The sequence below is a fragment of the Elaeis guineensis genome, chromosome 1 (genome assembly GCF_000442705.2).
Source record: "Elaeis guineensis isolate ETL-2024a chromosome 1, EG11, whole genome shotgun sequence".
Lineage (NCBI taxonomy): Eukaryota > Viridiplantae > Streptophyta > Magnoliopsida > Arecales > Arecaceae > Elaeis > Elaeis guineensis.
In genome coordinates, this window is record NC_025993.2 from 7,076,401 (window position 1) to 7,083,253 (window position 6,853).

Sequence of the window (6,853 nt, forward strand, 5' to 3'; positions counted from 1 at the left end):
ACTTATTAAGAAAAAAGATTACAAAAAGAAAGTGTGTGGAAGAGTAAGAGAAGCCCCCCACAACCCATTACATTTGAATTAAAATTCAACTTTTCCTCAAAATCCCATCAATATTTGAAATTCAAATGCCTCCCTACAATCAAAAAATGCCCTTTGATATTTGAATTTCAAAGTTGAGAAGCTTTTAGCTTCCTGCCATTGAAGAAGTACGTATAAAGGAAAGAAAGCAACTCATCAACCCGAGACAACTTCATCGGGATCTAGATGCCACCGAGAGGAAAGGAGGAAAAGAAGATGCCCATCGTTTGCCCAACATCGAGAAAGAGAAGAGAGAGTAGGAAGGGAGAAGCCACTTTTCTACCTTACAATTGAAGGGGGATGAAGGGAGAAAGAAGAAGGAACATCTTCAAGGCTGAAGGAAGGAAAGGAAGAAGAAGAGAGAGAGAGGGAGACCATACCGGAGGAGATAGATCCAATGTCTAGGTGAGAAGAAAGAGAAGGAAGACCAAATACAAAATCCAACGATTGATCTACTACCAAGAAAAGGCCGGCAACAACCCATGCAAAAGGTCTGACAGCAACTAGAGGAGGAGAGGCTCAGCCAGGGAGGGATTCCGATGGCAAAGAGAAAGGGAAAGGGAGAAATATGAGGGAGGTAGGGCACATCAGCTTAGCCTGGCCCACCATCAAAAAGTGCTGGCGAAGAGAGAAAAAAAGAGAATGGGGGGAAAAAACTCGGGTCTCAGCCAGAAATGAGCCCACCATTAGAAAGAGTTGGCAAAGAGGAAGAAAGAGAGGGTTGGGGGGGAGGGCAAGAGAGAGAGGGAGGGAGGGAGAGAGAGAGGGAGGGAGGGAGAAGTCGGGTGGTCGACCAACAGAGCAAGAAATCCGTTGAAGGAGTCCTCGGCACTTGAGAAGGAGAGAGAGAGAGGAAATGGAGGGAAGGAGAGAGATGGGTACAATGAGGGGGATAGAGAGATGGAAAAAGGGAGAGAGAGAATGAGAGGGGGAGGAAGGGAGAGAGAGAATGAGAGGGGGGGAGAGAGAGAGCAAGAGAGGTAGAGAGGAAGAGAGAGGAGGAGGGAGAGGAAAGGGAAAGAGAGGGACATGTAGAAGCATGTATATATGTTTTAATATTTTTTTTGAGGTAAATGAGGGGAGTAAGATGCTCCCATCATAATATATTTATGATAAAAGATAATTACAGCATATGTTATAGCTAAGATGGGATAGAATGACAAAAGTATAAAACATAAATCCCAGTATAGATGATAGTGGGATAGGGGGAAGTCATATGACGGTACTCGCAGACAAATATTATTGTCCCTTAGCCTAAGGTTTAGCTGCAGGGCTTTTTTTGAAGTCCGATCAAGCTGAGAGGGGATCAGACAACCTATCATCTTAGATCCACACTATTCAGAGGCATCAATCGGCCATTAGTTGAATTATTGCAATATCTAACAGAAAGATCCGATGCCTAGAAATGCTATTCCGATACGTGACTCCTGATGAGGAGAGCTTGTGACTGAAGAGACTTAGCGTCTAGGAATAAATTGTTGTCCTTAGTGCCCGATTGTTTTTAGAGCTTGGGAGAGCTGAGAGAGCAGATGTGCGACGCTTAGATGAGGGGCAATCGAGAGACAGTCTATGAAAGTGGTGATTGCTTTCTTTGCCGTAGCATGGGGTATGGTAGCATGAAATCGAAAGATTCTGGAGTTCCGTTCTTTCCAAAGGCACCATGCAGAGATAATAAACAAACATTCAATGACAGGAAACTTAGCTTTTACTTGAGGAGCAAGATGCGATGAGTCCCAGACCTCAGAGAAGGATGATGGCAGGTCAGGGATGTGGAGGACTGCAAAGACGATGCACCAAAACACTTTGGAGAAAGAACATTGCATCATAATATGGTCTAAGGATTCTCTAGATTTATCACACGGGGGCAGGATCCGTTGACATTAACCCCCTTTTGATCAGATTGTCCCTTGTCAATATCTAGGAGTATATATGTTTTAATATTGAAGAAAAATTTGGACATGTATCTTTACAAGGAAGTGCTAAAAGTAATCATTTCTATCAAAAAAAAAAATCTTGTATACCTATGTCTGGAGGTATCAATGGGGGCGGTAATTTAACCTAATCGAATACTGATAAAAAATATTGGATTTATATATGAATACTAAATCTAAAAACTGTTAGGTTGAGTTGTGATCGTAAAATGAACTTGAACTCTTATTGGATCATGTTTGAGTTTAGCTGAATCCATACCTGAAACCCAAACTGACTATATGTATGAATATGTTCATTAACATTGGGGACGGGTGTGCTGTATATGTTATGTTTCCGAGTGTGTAGGGGATTTTCATTTTCTTGAAGCTCAGCTGTAGATGGGAGGGAAGTTATTGGCCACTGTGGATGCTTTAACCCATCTTATTTTCCACCTAATTTCAGTCAGTGAAATGTGAGGTTGTAGTTAGTAGTAGTTGTTATCCTCCAGCTTTTACAGCACATTTGCTGTGATTTATTATTTAACTGAACTTGATTATTGCAGGATTTTTATCATCATGAGTTTTGATGCATGGATGCTTAAGTGAAGAGACAATAAATGAATAGATATCCTCTTTTAGTACAAGTTTTAGTATTTCCTATCATTATCTTTTTGCATGCTCCGTAGCTCATGTTGTATATTTTGGATGCATTAAATACTTTGAAAAAATAGTCTAGACCCATGGCAAAGCAACTAATAAATACTCAATTTATATCAAAACCTTATCTAATTACCTCATCCTTTATGGTCTAATAATGGGCATCGGTGCAGAGTTGTAGTTGGATATGAGTTTGGGTCCCGTAGGAATCTAACACATTTTAGGTTTTGATCAGGATATAGTCGATTAAACCTGAACAGTACTCATCAACTCACTAAGGTCTCTGCAGCCACCCCATCCCTGAGTTAATAGGGAATATAAAATCATTTTGGATGTTTGCAATGCACGTGAGTTGCACATGTTGTGCCCCTAGTTTGTGTTTTACTCTGAGAAAGAATAAAACACTTGGCATAAGTGTTTAAGACACTTATCTTCAAACAATGACTACTGTTTTTGTTTATTGTTCTACTGATTATAGCATTCATTAATAACTAATGCATATATTTAGGGAGGTGTAATTAAATGAGTGCAGGTCAGGTATAACGATGCATATACCTAAACCCAATACATATGTCCTAGATCCAAACCCAAATCCAAACTCGATTAGAACTTTAAAACCATATCCAAATCCCCCCCCCCCCCCCAAAAAAAAAAAAATGGACATCAGGTCCGATTTTGGTTTATCTAATAAATTATTTTACTATATTTTTTTATTATCCTTATAATTTTTTGATCGGTGCATCCAAAAGGCAACCCATGAAATGCGATCCACGATGAAAAAGTCGTATCAAAAAATGCTAAAAAAAACCTAAACCACTACTTTGTTCTTTCTTGTTAACTCTGGTTTCAGGTAGTCAAACAATAAACTATGGATGAGAAGGTGGTAGAACAAATAAATTAGAGCTTGTTCTAATGATATATTGTACTAATGGTCATACCCATCTTAGCATTTAGAGATTGCAAGGGTGATCTCACTTCCTTTCTTTGAGGGAAAAAAATGGATACAGTGCAAAGTTGGTTTTGCTTAATCTTTTGTGATTAAAAAGCAAAAACTATAACACATATATATACACAGACCAAATTGATCTGAGCTACCAGACATCTCTCCCTAGCCAGCTTTGTCTTTCTTTTTCTCCTCGTATTTTTCCAAAGTTGAACATAACTACTTTATGATTTGTTCTAATTATTGGTTTCAATTCTTTAGAAATGCAATCATTTGAGCAACAGGACAGTCAATAGACAGTACAACAAAAAAGGTCATAGTCATGGTCTAATCATCGTAAAAAATATAAAAAATTATTGATAAAATCTATATCTATGATTGATAAACCGCATCAACAGATAGCATTGCTAAAAGCTATTGCCACAATTTTGATGAGCGTTGGTATAAACAAGTCTATGCTAATGATTTTGAGTCATCCTATAGCGATGGTTTGTCACCATTAATATAAACTATTGCAGCGATTATAACCATCACTATAGATATAATCAAATCAAATAAATTTTAAAAATAAAATTTATAATAATAAAATTAATATTAAATATTTTTATTATCAAATATTATCTTCTTATCTTATTGAATTCATGTTCATATATAGTATCTCAATATTTGGTTAAATTTATAATTTTAATTTATCACCTATATAGGAAATCAAACCTCAGACCTATTAGATAGTTACCTAGGACTGAGCCATCTTGATAATATAAAAGTCTAATATAGAGTTATGGTTTATTATACTTATTCAAAACTTATCAATATTATAAAGTATACTTATTTCAAATATACTATAATATTTTAATTTTAATAATTAATTATTTTTATAAAAAATCAATCCTCTCCTTTTTGAAAGAAAATAAAATGATACATTACTTCATTTTATTCTTTATAATATTTTAAAAATATTATTATTTAAAATATAAATAATTTTGACATATTTATGGAATCATAAATATATATTTTTAAAATTTTTTAAAAGTAGATAACTCATGCTTCTTCTTATTTATCTGACAAGAAAAAATAATAGTATTTGATATATAATATTTTAAAACTTTATAAGATACATTTTACATAAGTAATCCTTAAATGTTATAAATTAGATTGGATCAAATCTAAATTTTTTGTTAGATTTATATTATAGATAATTACTTGGTTGTGATATTATGCATTCAACATTGATAGTGAATTTTATATCAAGAATTATTTTTTTTGATTATTAAACTATCTTGACTCATATAGCTAAAATTATATTAATTTTAAAATTTATTGAATATATGAAATTCTTTTTCTAAAACATTTAAAGATATATTTAGTAATCAAATATTATCACCATAAAAAATCTAAATTAGTTTGTAATTATATTAATTTATTATAAAAATAATATATAAATAATTAATAATAAAAACTATTAGTTATATAATGATGTATAAATAATAAAATTTATTTCATCAATAAATAATTAATATTTTATAATAAAATTATATATATTTTTAATTAGATTCTATTTAATTAGAAAATATTATTCTTACGTGATACCATCATAAAATCACAAATTTTAATAATATCTACAAATAACCATCACAATATTATAGATTTTCTATGATATTTTTTAAAATTATTACAATATAATATAATTTTTTGTAGCAATTATAAGATACCATCGCTATATAATTTCGTAACACTCTTGATAAAGTATTATAATATATTATATATCTTTTATAATATTTTTTAAAATCATTACTAGAATGTATTTATAGTAATATTTTTTTCTAAGTGTTACCAAAATTCCATCACTACAGATTATTTTTGTTATAGTGAGAGGGTTTTATACTCTAATCTCTAAATTAGGATAAACCTCTAATTTCTTTATTTTTCCATCTTGAATTGAAGTAAGATAAAGAAATTATGACTAAGAGTAGTTTGGATATTAAAACTTAAAAATTAAGAGATTGACAAATAACTGCTATTGATGGTTAATCAATGATAAGTTGGTTCTATATTGATTTTAAATTAATTTGATATATTAGGTAAGGATTTATAAACATCTTATCTTAATTAGTTTGTTACACACACACACACAGATATATATATATATATATATATATATATATATATATATATATATATATATATATATATATATATATATATATATATATATATATATATATATATATATATATATATATATATATATATGTTTAATGCATCAATGATTTTAGTTAAGCATGGAATATGATAGCTATTTGTCACATGATTACCTATTTGAGGATATATATTTTTTATGTATGTATGTGTTGTATATCGTTGATTTTAGTTTGCAAAATTTAATACCACAATGCACAGAATTGTATGAGGAATATGACATTAAATTGTATTTATTTCATGAACATAAAAGTGAATTAATATCACTGGATATGGACTAGCTATGCTGTTGATACAATATGATAGGCCTAAAATGTGATATTGTGGATGCCCCATCTAGGTTAAAAATATCATATTGTTGATGCCCAATCATTGATGGAAGTGCGACAATTGTTGATTTCTTGTCATAGGTTAGAATGCAACATTGTTAATGCCTTGTTATAGGTCTCAAATATAAAATTTTGATGCCTCATCTCAGGCCAAGAATATAGCATGGGTCATAATTGCCTCATTATTGGCTAGAAACATGCCATATGGTTAGTCTAGAGTAGAAAAGTTAAATGCTATTGAATTAGAATATATTATTTATGAGAAAAGAATAATTTATTTGAAGCCAATGTTGCAGGGAAAAACTATTTTGATACCATACGATACATTTACACCAGGGTTGTTAAGCGGTGAATATAAATTTTATGCTGGAAAGTTGGTACTTGATTTCATGATATTTGTATTTATTTTAGTATTAAACATTTACTAACCTTTATTTTATATTTTTTTTATGTTGGTGTGGTTTGTGGGGATTCTTATGAAGCTATTAGCTCATACCATTTCACTGGCCACTGTAGAATGCTAAGTATTTGATTTTATTTATTCATTTTTTCGCTACTGGCCTACAAGAGAGCTGTTCATGTTTCTTAGCTTAATCTGGTGACTAATGGATGACTTCCTTCCTTTGTATCAAGCTTTCTGGAAATAATTGGCAGTGGAAACGGGATCCCTGGCCTGTTCAGCACTCTGCTATAAAAGGACAGAGAAAGGGGGATCCCAAGAGGGGATACTAAGAAGA